Source organism: Siphateles boraxobius, unplaced genomic scaffold (assembly GCF_051911475.1).
Source record: "Siphateles boraxobius isolate OS27281-9 unplaced genomic scaffold, OSU_SipBor_1 6, whole genome shotgun sequence".
In the NCBI taxonomy this organism is placed as follows: domain Eukaryota; kingdom Metazoa; phylum Chordata; class Actinopteri; order Cypriniformes; family Leuciscidae; genus Siphateles; species Siphateles boraxobius.
This window is the reverse complement of record NW_027509186.1, coordinates 14051027-14067110: the sequence shown is the minus strand read 5'-3', so window position 1 is coordinate 14067110 and position 16084 is coordinate 14051027. Positions and strand designations below refer to the sequence as shown.

The 16084-nt window shown below is 37.5% G+C and overlaps 1 long non-coding RNA gene across 1 annotated transcript in view; it reads right to left on the bottom strand.

Annotated features, from left to right (window-relative positions):
• Positions 1 to 605: 605 nt before the first annotated feature.
• LOC143715920 (uncharacterized) overlaps positions 606 to 16084 on the bottom strand; it is a 39624-nt gene continuing 24145 nt past the window's right edge. The window contains exons 2-3 of the long non-coding RNA XR_013195918.1: positions 1348 to 1484; positions 606 to 928 (exon numbers count right to left, since the gene is read on the bottom strand). This is a non-coding gene — a long non-coding RNA (uncharacterized LOC143715920). The remainder of the gene's footprint in view (positions 929 to 1347; positions 1485 to 16084) is intronic.

Below are 16084 nucleotides of genomic sequence, written 5' to 3'. Positions count from 1 at the left end.
AATCCATATGAATTTTTTTTTTTTTTTTTTTTTTTTTGCTTTTCTGAAAAGCAAATATAGATATAGATGCAAATAGATACAAAAATATAGATACAAAAAGTTTGGGATCAGTAAGTTGTTGTTTTTTTTTTTAAAGAATGCAATACTTTTAAATTGATCAAAAGTGACAGTAAATGCATTTGTAATGTTACAAAAGATTTATATTTCAAATAAATGTTGTTCTTTTGAACTATTCATCAAAGATGAAAAAAAAGTGTTTCACTGTTTCCACATAAAAATTAAGCAGCGTAACTCTTTTCAACATTGATAATAATAAGAAATGTTTCTTGAGTATCAAATAATTACATTAGAATGATTTCTGAAGAATCATGTGACACTGAAAACTGGAGCGATGATGCTGAAAATTCAGCTTTGATCACAGGAATAAATTACATTATAAAATATATTAAATTAGAACACAGATGTTTTAAATTGTAATAATATTTCACAATATTTTACTGCATTTTTGTTCAAATAAATGCAGATTTAGTGAGTGCAAAACTAAAATGTGGGAAAAATTTGATCAAAATTTAACTACATAAAACACAATTCATTATGGACTACATTTTACGGATGTTGTGAAGCATTTTCATCATTTTGGAGACTGACAGACCCAGTCCCCATTTCATTTCACTACTGTAAATGCAGGACAAAAATTCATCTTCCAATTCATGTGGGTTTAGTACAGCATGAGCCTAACTAAATGATTGTGGGGAGAACTGTCTCTTTAAACTGCTCAGCAGTTTCATATTCACTCTATTTAACGCATCCGCTTCAATTCTCAAATAAATGATAAAAGGCACATAGGCAGAAGATAGCAGTCGCTCCTGACTGATGTCTGTTGTTTATCCTGAAATCCTCCTTTCATTTAACATTATTCATCATTCGCCTGAAATAGAGAACCAGTTGATCTGACAATCCCTTAAATGGTGTCCATCACACAAACAGACAGTTCATCATATGACTGGAAAGACAGACAAGATGGGGAAAACACACCAGAGCCATGTGGGGAAAGCACATAAGTCTGCACTGCAACATATATATATATATATAATATATATATATATATATATATATATATATATATATATATATATATATATATATATATATATATATATATATATATATATATATATACATATAGTTTTGTTTTGGTTTTTGTGCCTATAAAAATAACTGGCTTTTTGAAAGTTCAGGTGCAATTAGTAGGCTTATGTGTCTAACCCACATAGCTTGGAAATAACCTGGGAATCTACATCAGCACCTGGGATAAAAGCACAAAACACAAGGCTCATGCACGCTTACCTGGAACCAGAGGAGCCTCCGACAGCTCCGACTGGACAAACTGCAGCAAGGTGAAAATGATGAGGACTGTGGTGCCTGACCATGTGACCTGCATGATTCTTACAGAGATGGCATACCTGGTCGTGTCCGAGATTAATCTGGATAGACAAAGAGATAAAGAAAGCAATTAAATGGAGGGAACGTCACATTTTTTGGAAGAGATAATCGACAATTCAGCGAAACAATGATCATAATTATAAATAGCTTCAAAATATACCATAAATGAATAATAGTCAGTCAGATTTAGAGAGGTGCATTTTGTGGATTAAAATCACATTCTCTCTTGCACCAGACTTATTTGGATCAATGCTCGAGGCTGATATGAGATCTCATACCCAGCAGGAATATTGCCTTTTGGTACAAAATGAATCTGATCGACCAAAATATAAGTGCACTGAGATTGTAGCCAGTCAAGCCTCGTCTGAGACCCAAAATCAAACAGTTTTGTCAAACACGCATGACAAAACACAGTCAAATCTGATCCAGCATTATAAAAATACTTTAGGGGTAAACCTCTGCAAATATACATAGGTCATGTTGGTTACACAATTTTGAGATTTGTCTTGCTTTTAACCCAAACTACTTTTAATGTATTTGCACAGAAAAGAAAAAAAAAAGAAAAGAAAAAAAAATATATATATATAATAATATAAAAAAAACTTTTTTTAAACACAACACTCAAGGTTTCTGTAATATATCTGTACAGAATGAGAATGAATAATACAATTATATATGAATAAATTACATTGTAATATAAATGTATTCTAAAATAAATAACTACACACACACACACACACACACACACACAACACACACACACACACACACACACACACACACACACACACACACACACACACACACACACACACACACACACACACACACACACACACACACACAGGCAAACTATCCACCTCTCTACTTTTCTAAGACACTTCCTAATTCAGTTTAACCATAATGGCTTGTTTGTGGTAGACACTGTAAGCTTGTTGACTGAAAGGCTTTATTCTACTCTTATCGTTGGGCGCACAGTAAACATTCTCCCATTCTCCATTTGGACCGTTTCCTGGCCTCAGAGCTGAAACCGTTGCGGAGAGCTCTGATATCTGATTGGAGCAACCGGCCATTTCATTGTCACACTCGTACCTTATCATCCTTTATTTCCCGTAGTGTTCTGGCAGCCTGATTGAATTATTGTGTCTAACAATTGCATAATTTGCATGCCATGATGACAGACGCATTCGCTACAAACTGGACGATTGAGTGCGAATTGCATTTATTTTCCGCTCTTGGCTTTTTTCGTCATTCCCTCATTCATAAAACACTCAGGTCCGCTTCCTCCAAGTATTTTGTGGTGGACACAGAATGGTCAGATTGAATTCTTCCAGATAATTGTGTCAGATAGGCAGCCAAAAGCGCCTTTCACAAGCGATCAGATAAACACCCAATTACCAGCGGTGAGATGCCACTGTCGGCAGGGCCGAGGACCAAGATGGCCTCCTCACCTGACACTCTACGCCAATATATTCAGGCAGAGAAGACAGCTGAGAGTAATTATTCAATTCTGTTGATTAATGAATACAACCATTGAAGATAATGGAAGATTTATGTGTAGCACCTCCTCTTTCCAAATTGCATGCATGGATTGGGCCAATCAGCGCCGAACAGACCAGCTAAAATTTGTTTTCTACCCTTTTCTTCAGTTTATCTCTGCAAACATGAGCAAGAATTGAATGTGCATGTATGCAAAATGTGAAACATAGAGGTGAAAATCCGAAACATGCAGTGTCAGATTCCAGTCTGAATGAGGGTGTTTATACGACAAAGATGTACTAAAAACAGATTTTTTTACTTTGTGTTTTTTACTTACAGGCGGCAACATGGTCAATATGATCCCCGTTCACACGGATCTGTGAAAACAACTTAAAACGCTGTGTTCTGCTGCCAAGCCAGTGGTTGGCGATGTAACGAAACTCTACACGCCTATAGACTGAACATGTAATACGCACAGAGACGATAACGGTATTGTTTTCAAAACTTTGCACTTTGAAACCTCAAAACTTTGTGCGTACTCTCAAAAAAGTTACTCTGAAACTTAGAGTTAAGGTATGCTAAGAAGAAGCACACCATACTTCTTCTTTCTTCTTCTTTTGTTTAATGGTGATTTACATTCTTGGTGCATATTGCCACCTACTGGGCGGATTTGCAATCTTTTTTTTTAATTTTAAGTTTTTAATTACGGTGGACAAAAATTATATTGTTTGTTTGATGCTAAATATATTAGAAAAAAGAGAGAGATGAATTGACCAAAAAACACCTTGTCTGTTCTTTCAAAGATAATATGGCTGCATAAGTTTCTTTTTTTTATGTTTAACCATTTGTTTTTGAGATGTATCACATATTATAGAAATGCATGATATAGAAAATATCCAATTTTCATTCAGAAACCCTCGTCTACATTATGTGAGAACAGAATGAAATAAGTAAATGAGAGTAAAATAAAATTATTGTATGTTATAATATAATATATACAGTAACTATAATATAATACTGTGTGAAACCTGTTATGCTCACTGGAGCCTCATCATGCGCTGAATACTTCTGAAACTAACCGTGGAACATGAGCTGCTCTGGAGTAGGTTATGTTGAGAAAGTAAGTTGCTATGGCTACTTACAAAACCTGAAAGTTACCTCAGGTTTTAGAACTGAAAGTTGAGGTCCATTTGAGGTATTGATTTACTCTGAGTAAACTAACCTGGCTATGTCACATAGCCTGCTTTCTGGAATACAGGGTAATTTTGGAAATATTCAAAAAAACAAAACAAACAAAATCTCTGATTCAGTGAACAAACATTCGTACAATACGCCTTTCTTCCAGATGTAAAATCTATAAATCGCAAATGATCTTAATTATGTGCAGCTGAATGGTTTCAGATCTCCACCTTGTAAACACTGCCTAATAAATTTAATTGACACATAACAGAACACCAGTCTATGTCAAAATCCTTAACTTAAGAATGGCGAGTGGCAAGAATTGCTTAGATTTCCAAATACCTGTAGACTCTCAGTATTGCTAATTTTTTGATTTTTCCCATTAATTCCCATATATTCACGTTAATTTCCATGGAAAGTTTCCGACTTTAAAAATGTCCCAGAATTTTGGAACCCACATACAGTAATACTTTATATGATAATACCTTAGTTTAGGGTCCAATTCTCACTTTTAACTAGCTGCTGATTAGCATGCATATTAATAGGATATTGGCTGTTTATTAATACTAATAAAGCACATATGAATACCTTATTCTGCATGACCATATTCTACACCCCTTAATCCTAACCAATAACCAATACAACCAAACAACTACCTTATAAGCAGTAATTATGAGTTTATTGAGACAAAAGTCGTAGTTAAAACAGTTGTTAGTTAATAGTGAGAATTGGAGCGAAATATTTCTCTGAATATCCTGTTTGTCATGACAACAACCCTGTTCGGCATTGCATCAGTCATTGGAATCCCCAATAACTACTGTAGTCCACAACCACCAAACCACACCGACTCACTGTAAAACTCTGAGCTCAAATTGAGAGAAAGGTTCAACAAGAAAAAGATGAAGACTTTTCAGTTTCCACAACAAGTGCTTTCTTTTCCTCTTCTGCTTTTAGATTTTCTTTGTTGTGGAGGGCGACGTGTACTGTACTGTACTGTCATGTACTGTTTTGAGGTTTGGCAGACACTGACTAAACTGTCATTTCCTTTACACACTGCTTTCATTTCGAACATGACATGACACCATTTCCACATGAATAGGTCTCCTCACATCTCACGAGGGGTTTCTGGCGTGTTAAAGGTGGAGGAATATAGCAGGTAAATTATTGCAGGGAAAAGTGTTCAGAGGGCTCGGAGAAATCAAATGCACTTCAAATTACCTCTGACAACACCCACTGTTCCTTTCAGCTTAATCTCTCGCCTTTCATCTTCCAATTTCTGCCTTTGGAGCTACCCGTAACTTCAGCCGGGGAGCCAGATGCTACGAGAGCTGGGGAGGGGAAGGAAAGAGAGACAGAGAGAGAGAGAACAAAGAAAGATAAGGAAGAGATGGGAAGGAGGCTGATATTGTGTCGTAGAAGCCTAACACAATGGTCTGCGATTGTTAGGCTAAAGAAAAAACAAAATCATCCTCTATTTCCTTTAAGGTCCAAATGGGAAGGCAGAATGATTTGGGCGAGGGAAAAGAGATTCATAATATCACTATCATTATCGTTATCTTTGCCCATCGCTGGCTTTTCCCTATAGACCTCCAGGCATACTGGGAAGGTGCCTGGTGGTTCAATTAGCCTGACCAAGACCTTTTTTGAGGGAATAATGCAATGCGCCGACAGGAATATGCAATGGCTGTGCAAGCCATAAGAAGCAGAGCATTCTATAGTCACACACTTATGTATTCATTCCTTGTTCATACTCTAGAGCTACACTGTGCACTATCTGGACGACGCAGATGCCGTCCCCCGGGACTACAGCCAGGACAGTGAGTAAACACATATTCGCATATTGTTCATGAATTCCAGGCATTTCAGCAAAACCTGCATTTCCGCTGGCCGTTCCTCCTCCTGGTTCATTAATTTGAAAGCATTGTGTGTGGATTGTGCACCATTTAATCACACACTGGAGCCACGGCCTAGAGGTAAATGCAAACGGTCGAACACAACCAAGGCTGGGCACTTTAATTGAGAAGGCTTTTAATATGACTGAATTTGATATTCAAGATAAAGGATTGTATGTCTTTTAAAGGCAAAATCTGTCATTTCAGCACCACTAGCATCACCAAACACTGTCGAAAAGATAATGAGTGGTTTCCCAAACACTCCTCCCGCTAATCGTCAGCCAGACAGAGTCCCACCCCAAATTCACAGCATTTCGTTGATGTTGCTGTGGGGTCAGAAAAACATTAAGGGCCCTATTTGAACGATCTAAGTGCATGGTCCGAATCCACTTTTGCTAGTTTAACGACGGGAAAATGGTCCGCGCGCCCAGCGCATGATCTAAAAGGGTTTTCCCTATTCTCTTAATGAGTAATGGATGTCTTTTGTGCCTAACATGCAATAAACCAATCAGAGTCTCATCTCCCATTCCCTTTAAAAGCCAGTTGTGCTCGCGCCATGGCGGATTGCTATTTACATGGTAGGACTTGCAAGCGAGGTTAAAACGAGGTTAAAGCGCACAAGCAGACCATCTACGGGACAAACCGGATTCCACAATATCTTATGTCCTCAATAATGATCTTTTACATTGTAATCCTTTTATTTTTAATATATGGCATGTTTGTGTGCTGCTGCCCTGGGTGTGTAATAAGCAGAGTGTATGTGCATTGTGGACATGCCTATAGGCGCACATTACTATCGCGCTCTTTAAATAACAAATAAAATACTGCGCAGTCTATTTCAGCTGCCTCAAAATAGCAACGCGCCAACAATGCGCCCGAACACATCTCGTTTTCAGACCAGCACGCCCATGGGCGTAAATGCATTTGCTATTTAAACAACGTGGTGCAGGACGTGAAAATGATAACTGCATCGGGCTGAAACTAGCGAAATACACTTGCGTTGAGCCTGGTGCTGCCTTGCGCGGGGTGTATGATAGGGCCCTAAGTAAGCTTACAGGATGGAAACCTATACAAAACACATTTAAAGGCCCTGTCCCAAATGGCACACTTCATATGCACTTTCTGTCTAGTGGACAATGGCTGCCACATCCATTAAGTCCATGAGACCAGACCGTAGGGTGTCCCATTTGTCATTTCAAATTTCAGGTTTCGAAAAAATAGAAGAGAACCACCTCATCCGTCAAAAAAGTCTTGTAGAGAGGTGCTGCTACATTAAATCATATGGAAAATTGTAAAAATATTTTTACAAATTTCAGGTTTCAAAAGGGTGCTCTCAAACAGCTTTGCTGTCAATATGTGCCCTCGATGCAAACTTTTGTTGCTTCTTTACGTCAGTCAAAGCACAGTTACGTCACGAAAGTGCGAACTCGTAAGAAGACCTCAAGTGCTTAGGGTGCCATTTGGGACAAAGTTACTACAAAGACTGTACTGCAATTCTTTATATTTAAATTCAGTTAATTCCTGTTTGGTGTGGCCAATTCTATTTAAAGTCATAAATAAATTGACAGGGTTTCAATTCTTAATTTAGCCCAACCCTGAAACGAGCAACATGGATAAATTTCTAGTTAATTTTTCCTATCCTTTCTCAATGATAGTATTACTTATGTTTTAATGTATTTAATAAGATCTGTAACATCGATTAGTATATCTGAAAAACCAAAAGGGTTATGATGCAGTGAAACTCTTAAACAAGACGCCGGCATTAAATTTCCATGCACACTCTTCAACAAGCCCTCTGTATAAATATCAAACTGTTCGAACAAACACAATTTCATGCTCAGACATTCAGCCTTTCGATTATTGTAATCCGTTATCAGCATGTGAGGCCAGTGAAGCTCGTGGCTCGCGGGGCATGAAGATGAGTTTGAAGGTGGGGGGAGAAGCGTCTGCGCTAGAGCTGCTGAATCATGTGCCACAACTAGTCTTGTGGCAAAATTGCCCCTCAAAAAGCCTCCTGAACTGTTGAATAGACGAATTCGGATAGCGTGCTTCATTACATTCAACAAACAGACCGTCGATCTCCATTGTGAGAGCGCAGTCAAGTGAAAAAGAAACGGAAAGGGAAAGAGTGAGGCTTTGCCGCAGACGTGAGGACAATCTCCTTAAGTGACTGCTCAGCTGTTTTGCAGAGTCAATGTCATGTATGTTATGGATAGCGCCGTTCGGCTTCCTCCACGCAGCTCCGCCCTCGTAAAGATGACGGACAGGGTTTAAACATCCTGTGTTTACAGTGCATTAATATTTCTGCCACTTCATTACAATAAAAGGATTAACCTGCAGCTTCGCCTTGCACCGCCTCTTCCTCTTAGTGTATATTACCTCCTGTCGGCCAGCAGGAGTGCACACACTAATCATGATGTGCTTGCACATGCTATGCGAACACACACACACAATCTCATTCTCATTCTCGAGCACCCATTTCTCACACTCTCGCAGGACCATGCAGAGAAAGATGGAAGAAGGGCAATGCGCTATGAATCTTGAGTGCAACCTAACACGGTGACAAGGCCTTTGCTTACAATACCAAGGTCGGAGAGAGTAGCTGAGAGACTATGGACTATGGTTCAAACTATGGAAATGTTTTTAGTGTTTTTTGCTAAGGCAAGCATCTACTCTTATCGTTCGAACTAAAGATGTTCGGAGAAGGTGTGCTATCATTTAAGCAATCAGACTTGTCGTTAACCTAGCAGACTATAAACTACAGTTCAAAAGTTGGAGGTCTGTTTGATTCTTTTTAAGAGAAATGTATACTTTTATTCAGCAACAATGCTTTGGGGTCATGACATGGAATGTTCTAGGTCTAATGGTACACCTCTTATATGTCAAAAGATCAAGGCAAATTTGATTTCTCATCTAATAAGCCCTTTGAATTTCTTAAAAACCACAGGAAAAAATTGCACACAAAAATCTATTCCAAATAAACACTGTTCTTTTTTGCTGTTTCATTGATGATGTATGTCAAACATGTATGAACTTGTTCATTTACAACATTATAGAGATTCAGCTCCAAGTTATTTGTCCAAGACATTTTTCAAAATTGTAATGATTCTTAATTGTAACATTTAAAGCTCGATTCAGCTTTGTCATCACAAAAATAAATTACATTTTAAAATATATTAAAATAGTGATTTTAAATTATTATAATATTCACTTATTGTTTTAACTATATTTTCAATCAAATAAACATGGCTTTGATGAGCATAAGAGACTTCTTTTTAAAAAAAACATTAATGAAAATAAAAAAATGATTGACCCCAAACTTTTGAACGGTTGTGTATATTTAAATTTATTTCAGAATTTCTTACCTTTATTTTAGGGATTCCCAGTATATCGGTACGATTCCAGTTTAATATTATGCATATTTACAATAAATGTTATGATACCAATACACTAATATAATTGATATATATATATTAATAAACATAAATAATTTAATACAACTGCTAAATGTAATCTTTAGCAAATCTCCAAATGAATATTCATTTTTCTTACTGTACATTATATATTTGTATAATTTAAAACAGCTTTTGGTGTTTTAAATGTAATTTGTTTACACAAACTAGAACAGAATTTTAACATCAGCCATTCATATCTCATGATATGAAAACAAATATTGGCTTATCAGTCTTAATATCAGTGCATCCATACCTTATTTAGTGAAGAATAGACAGAAATGACATTCAAAGCCGAATCCACAGCTCTTATATGTCACAAGCGTGTAGTCTACCCACTGCACATTATTTAACTTTATTTCACTCCACAGTCTTTACAGATGCTAATATAAATCACAAGCTGTATTTGTGTTGCCAGAAATCGATTATGAACCACATAAACCACCAACCTCTTCATATATATTTATAGCACATACAATAACATCATTTATTCAAAAAATTTGTTAAGCCTGGTTAACAAGACACGCTGGGTATCCCTGCTGGAACCGTTTGGGGAAATTACGTTTAAGACATGACGGCGTCTGTGCATGCAAGCCTCTCATTAGAAGCTGCAGGCCGAGCCAAAATTACGATTAATTTTCTACAAAAGCAACAGAGCGTTCCTGGCCGACGAGAAGGCAGACAGCCCCCCGGTCACCGAAGGGACCGATCGCAGTTATCCGTCATTTGGACTGCAGGATCGTGGAGAAATTAAAAGCTGATTATATCCTGCGGGGAGAAGAGGAAGACCGTGGGCCCCCCTGGTCCGCGAGCTAAATTTGATGGATTAGTCCCAACTGTCTGCCAAGAAGAAAGAGGAGGAGAAACATGGCAGAGTTAAGAGCCGTCCTCCATCAAGACAGACGCTACTGGACAATTCATTTGACTAAAAGCTCCAGGAACAACATTTCATACCATTTCGAAACTTTGAAATGTTTATAAATGACTGATGATTTGCGGCTGTAAGCCAGAGAAGGCGTATCTGAGATCCACGATGAGTGAAAATACATTTCAAAACACAAACCAAACCAACAATTAGTCGCTATCGCTGATATAATGAGCTATAGACAGATGCATTGTGGGACGGACGACCTTCAAAAGAGGCATTCACTACAGCACACATGCTTATCTTGATGTAGGACACGTGTGTGATCCTTCAACTGAAAGGAGGTTTTCAACAATATTGCTCAATTCGAAGGTGTCTGAGCCGCTGATGCTTGAGAGCAGGTCTCATTTGGAAGACGCCCGGGCTCTATTTGCCCGTTCTGATTGGATCAGCAGGAGAAAAGAACAAAGAACGCTCGGCTTTCTATTGTGCCTCTTTGTATCCCAGGTGTCAGAAGTCCAGCATGCAAACAAAAAAGCTTCTGCCACAGTGACTACGGCAGTCATTATCCTGAGCAAGGATCGCTGGTTTTGCCCTACTGCAATCATAACTCTAATTAAGAGCGATGCTTTGTAAGCACGAAGGTTGCACGATGTTAATTACCAGAGTACCGTGCTGCGAACACATCCCTAAATGCCACTTGTCATTGTTCTGCGCTGGTACTTGTCACAGTCCCGCCACAAAAACACTCGGGACGTCTCAGGCACGCTGAGGCTCACCGGAGGATGACATGTTATGATTTAAAACAACTGACTGTCTCTAAAAATATACAGTTTAATTTGCATACAAGGCAAAGCTGACTTGTTAACTTTAGTTGTCAGAGTTGGTACAAAGTTCACTATGAGGTGCAAGAAATGCCAGAAAATGTTTTGAAAGTTGGTGTTAAGTCTGTATAAGAAACCATTTTGTTCTAGACATTCTTGTTTCTGGAAGATTTGGTTCTGGAAGATTCCCAGGAATCTCATGGCATATAATAACAGGACAAAATAAGAAAGGTGAACAGAAAACGATGAAGGCACACTAAGATCATCGCGTTGCCAATTAGTGATTCAATTGTAACTGAATTAAAAATGTGCATCAAAACAAGCAAATCTAAATCTAATATTATACACTATCCTTTAAAAGTTTGAGGTTAGTTCATTTTTTTTCAAGAAATTAAAAGACATTGATAATTACAAAAGATTTCTGTTTCAAATAAATGCTGTTTTTTTTTAACGTATTCATCAAAGAACCCTAAAAAAAATACTATGTTTTCCAAAAATATTAAGCAGCATGACTGTTTTCAACATTGATGATAATAAGAAATGTTTTATATTAGACAAAAAATATTAGAATGATTTCTAAAGAATCATGTGACACTGAAGACTGGAGTAATGATGCTGAAATGCTGAAATGATGCTGAAATTCAGCTTTGATCACAGGAATAAATTGCATTTTAAAATCCAAATAGAAAACAGTGATTTTAAATTGTGGAACAATATTCCATGATATTACCCAAACTTTTAAATGGTAATGTATAAATCACATCTAATATCATTACAAAAATATACAAATATGATACAAATTATACATTTAATATATTTAAGAAATGAGAGTAAAATTAACTCAAATGCTAGATACATTAAAAAAATATTAAAGGCACTATAAAGTAAGCGATTTCTGAGAAACACCATTTATATTTAACTCAACCCAACAAACTCAGCTTCCCTGGATGGATGTGGATGTTTCTTTATTTTAGCTGATTGCTGAAGCAAAGCAAAATAATGCTTTGCAAAAAATAAAGCAAAGATGACAAACGATAAGAAAGAACAGAAAATTAACATACAGTACACAAGAGTTCATACAAGCAAGAAGAGTTGGTTTTTAGTCGACAGCACCAGCTCTAGACAAACAATGACACTCAAAACTGTCCTGATACTATAGCTATAACATTACAACAACAGCATATCTTGATTACTCACATATACAGCAGAAACAAAGTAACTTTGCCGTCTGTTTTCAGGCCTTCCCTCTTCGGTCTCTCCATCGCTGGAAAGCTTTTTTAATATTAATCCGGGTCTTAAAGCTCTTGCCTGATCATAACCCTTCTTTTTCCAGTGACATTCCTCTGACCTTTTCTCGTTTGTAATGTCTCTCAGTCATTTCTCTTTCTACAGTCTTTCTTCAAATCTCCCTCTTGCTCACTCTCTCTAGTCCCGCATTGTGAGTGGACACGCCCCCTACTGCTGATAGGCTCACTCTCTCTCTTCCCCCATCGTGAGTGGACACGCCCCCTACTGCTGATTGGCTACAAGTGTATTGTGCTGCTCGGTCCGATCTACTTTCAACAGCATTTCTCTGAAATCACTTACTGCATCTTTAACTGTGTGCTGCTGAAACATTCAGACATGACTATAATGAAAAAGCTAAAAAATAATTTACTTTCTTTATTTTCTTCAATGAAACTCTAAAGGACTTCCCATTAAATTGAATGGGGATGGATGCGTTTCAGCTCTAAAATTACAAAAAAAAGCCCATTAAAGTAGTCTATATGACTATATTTTAAGTCTTCAGACGTGATTCAGAAGCTTTGCAAATACCTGGCGACCTGAATTATAGTGTATGAGTCATATGGACTACCTCCATGGTGTTTTTATAGAGGAAAAAGGACATTATGCAAAATGTCTCCTTTTGTGTTTCACTGAAGAAAGAAAGTAATACAGGATTGAAAAGTCATGAGGGCGTATAAATGAGGACAGAGTTTTCTTTTTTTTTTTGCAGATCTATTCCCGCCTTCACTGTCAGATTACTTTAACACCCTGAATACCATCAGATTCCTAACAGACACTTTTATGCATGTACAGTCTTTGGTTGACTGTCAATTTTGCTTGATTGCCAGAGCCGAACTCCGCGCCCTAAATCCTGAGGGAAATGTCACAGTGAACGTCAGCTCAGCGCAGACAATTAAACATATCGTACATACACCGTAATTACCACAGCTAGACTGATTCGCTAATCTCCTCAAATGAATTCGCCGGATTATTCACAAATAAATGACATCGCACTATCGGTATCAGTAAGCAGTATCACACAAGCTTAATTAAAGCTAATGCATTTTAATAACACCAGATATTTAGATTACACCTCCCATAAGCCTCAGCTAATTAGAAAGCTGATGTACAGTTGACAAACATAGAATTATTTTAGCAGATGTAGACTAATAGAGAACAGAACAGCTTTGGTTATATTTACTTTGCTTTTTGGCTTTAAAAACGGTGGTATCCATGTTTTAAAACCTCATTCAAGCAGCTTGCAAACAGCTTGAAACATCTAAACAGCCCTTTTCTAAATGAAACACTCTCTATCAGATCAAGTGTTGCATCCTCATTAAAAGCACCTGAGAGAGGAAGAGTGTACTTGCCATTCTAGTCTCCCACGTAATCGTTCCTGACGAGCAATAATACAAAGGAAAACAACAGCCTGATTTGCATATCTGCTTTATAAAGCCCGCAGTCACACCTGAACTCTCGCTATATTTCGCTCCAAGGGCAACATTAACTTTCCGCTGGTGTTCACTGATGGTATATTATCATAAATTGGCTTATTAGTTGCAGGTTATTGAGCCAAGATAGTGTGTAACTCGCCGCATTTGTGTGGGAAATGAATCACGTCTCAATGCGCTTCCGAGATCCGAAGATTAATCAGAGGAGACCGCCCGTGGATGTGACCGCTTTTTTTTGAGAAGGCCACGGAAAACTTGGAGTAAAACGAAAAGCTAGGAGTCAAGAGAGGGCAGATTTCTAGTCATTCTCTATTGTATATTCAACTTATTTTTATGAAATCCTGGTCTTTCATATGGCTGTGTAGTTTTTAGATATAGATTTCAAGGTGCTTTTGATATTAATAAGAGTTGTATGAGGTTGCACTGCAAGGTTTCGGTCACAGAGCAGGTCCAAGAAAACCACATTAGTATGGACGAAGAGATCTGGGAGCAAGGGTCAAGGATATTTGAGCCTATACATGCACTTTTTCCCTTTGTTTGAGATCATTTGTTGTACATAATTCATGTAGAGAGAGTCTACTGTAGGTGGCTTGGAATAAAAAACTGCAGATGAAGTGTGAATAGCATTTCAAGACAACTGATGACACGAAATGTCTATTCATTTAAAACATGATCTGAATCAGAAAAGGGGCTTGAAAACTGAAAAGAAATGAATAGTTCACAAAATTCTGTCATAGGTTCTTCACCCACGAGTATTTCCACACCTTTGTTTCTTCTGTAGAACACAAAATCAGATGGAGTACACTCTTAATAATAAAGGTTGTAAAGGGAGTGATGCCATAGAAGAACCATTTTTGTACCCCCAAAAAACCTTTCAGTGAACAGTTCGTAAAAGAACCATTTTCTTCTTAGTGTGAAGAACATTTCAATCATCTAAAGAATCTTTTGTGCAATGGTTCTATATATTTCAGGTGGGTAGTTAAAGGGACTCAGTTTACATCATTTAACCCTTAAATGCATGAATGTTTTGCCAATCATTATTACATATCCGGGTCTTTAGCAACCCAGATCTATAACACGGATGGATCTCGAACAGTAGCGATAATATAAAATTCTCCTGATATTAGAGTAACAATTACAGAAGAATAAAATAAAGCATATTTTGTTACATTTTGTAGCTTGGAAGGGTTCAGTTTGAGCAGATGTTTTATACCATCATCACTGTCCTCATCAGAGCTCATTTCCCAGTACATTCAGCATCTGACTCATATTCCCGATCTCAAACATATTCTCAAAACTATCATTTTCAACATCTTCTAAATCAATATTTTGATCACTGACAGCTTCTTCACCAGATCCATCATCAAGTGACAGTGACCCTAATATTTGATTGTGTTCAGTACTTGCCCTACAGTAAATCGCTGAGCCATTTCAAGTTAATGATTCTTCCTATTCTTTTGTTTTCTGCCTGCGGTAACTAAGAGTGAAGCGCCACTTTATCATTGTGTTTCAGACATTGCCAGCTTGTGGAATAAAGGTGAATTGCACTTAATCAGTCATCAAAGATTAAATTGTTGTTCTGCAGAAATAAATATACTTGCACTGTTACACACCTTGGGTCGTTAGCGACCCTATACAATTTTTACGAAAAATTAATAGAAAGCAGGCATTAATTTTTTTTCTTGTTATATTGTTTATAATTAATTGATTGAGGAATACTAAAAAGGTTGATGTATAACTTCAAAAAATAAGTGAGGAGGAGGGTAGTGAATGACGTCCCGGGTCACTAAAGATCCGAGGTATGCGTTTAAGGGTTAAACAGCATGCAACAACGCCGACAACTCCGTAGCATAAAGGTTGAGAAGTGCCTAGACTTCGGCGTTGATGTGACGGGGCGCATAGCTACTGTCACGGCAGCGATGCACTACCTATTCTAGTACACAAAGACTGTGGACACACTGTGGCCTGTATTTGTTTGTCTAGCGTGTAAATGTGTTCTGTTAATCCTCATACTGTTGCAAATCAGCGGTTAACCTAACCTTTCATCACAAAACCCCATAGTTATTCCGTAGTTTTTGTGTGCACACTTTTAACATCTAATACTACGGTGATTTATATGCTATAGCTACTACTATCAATACATATCTTGCTGTCTTAAATAAGAATCAAGCCATTTACTTCACAGTCATAACCAGTTACAATAATCACACAACACATTTCTTCGTTAATTATG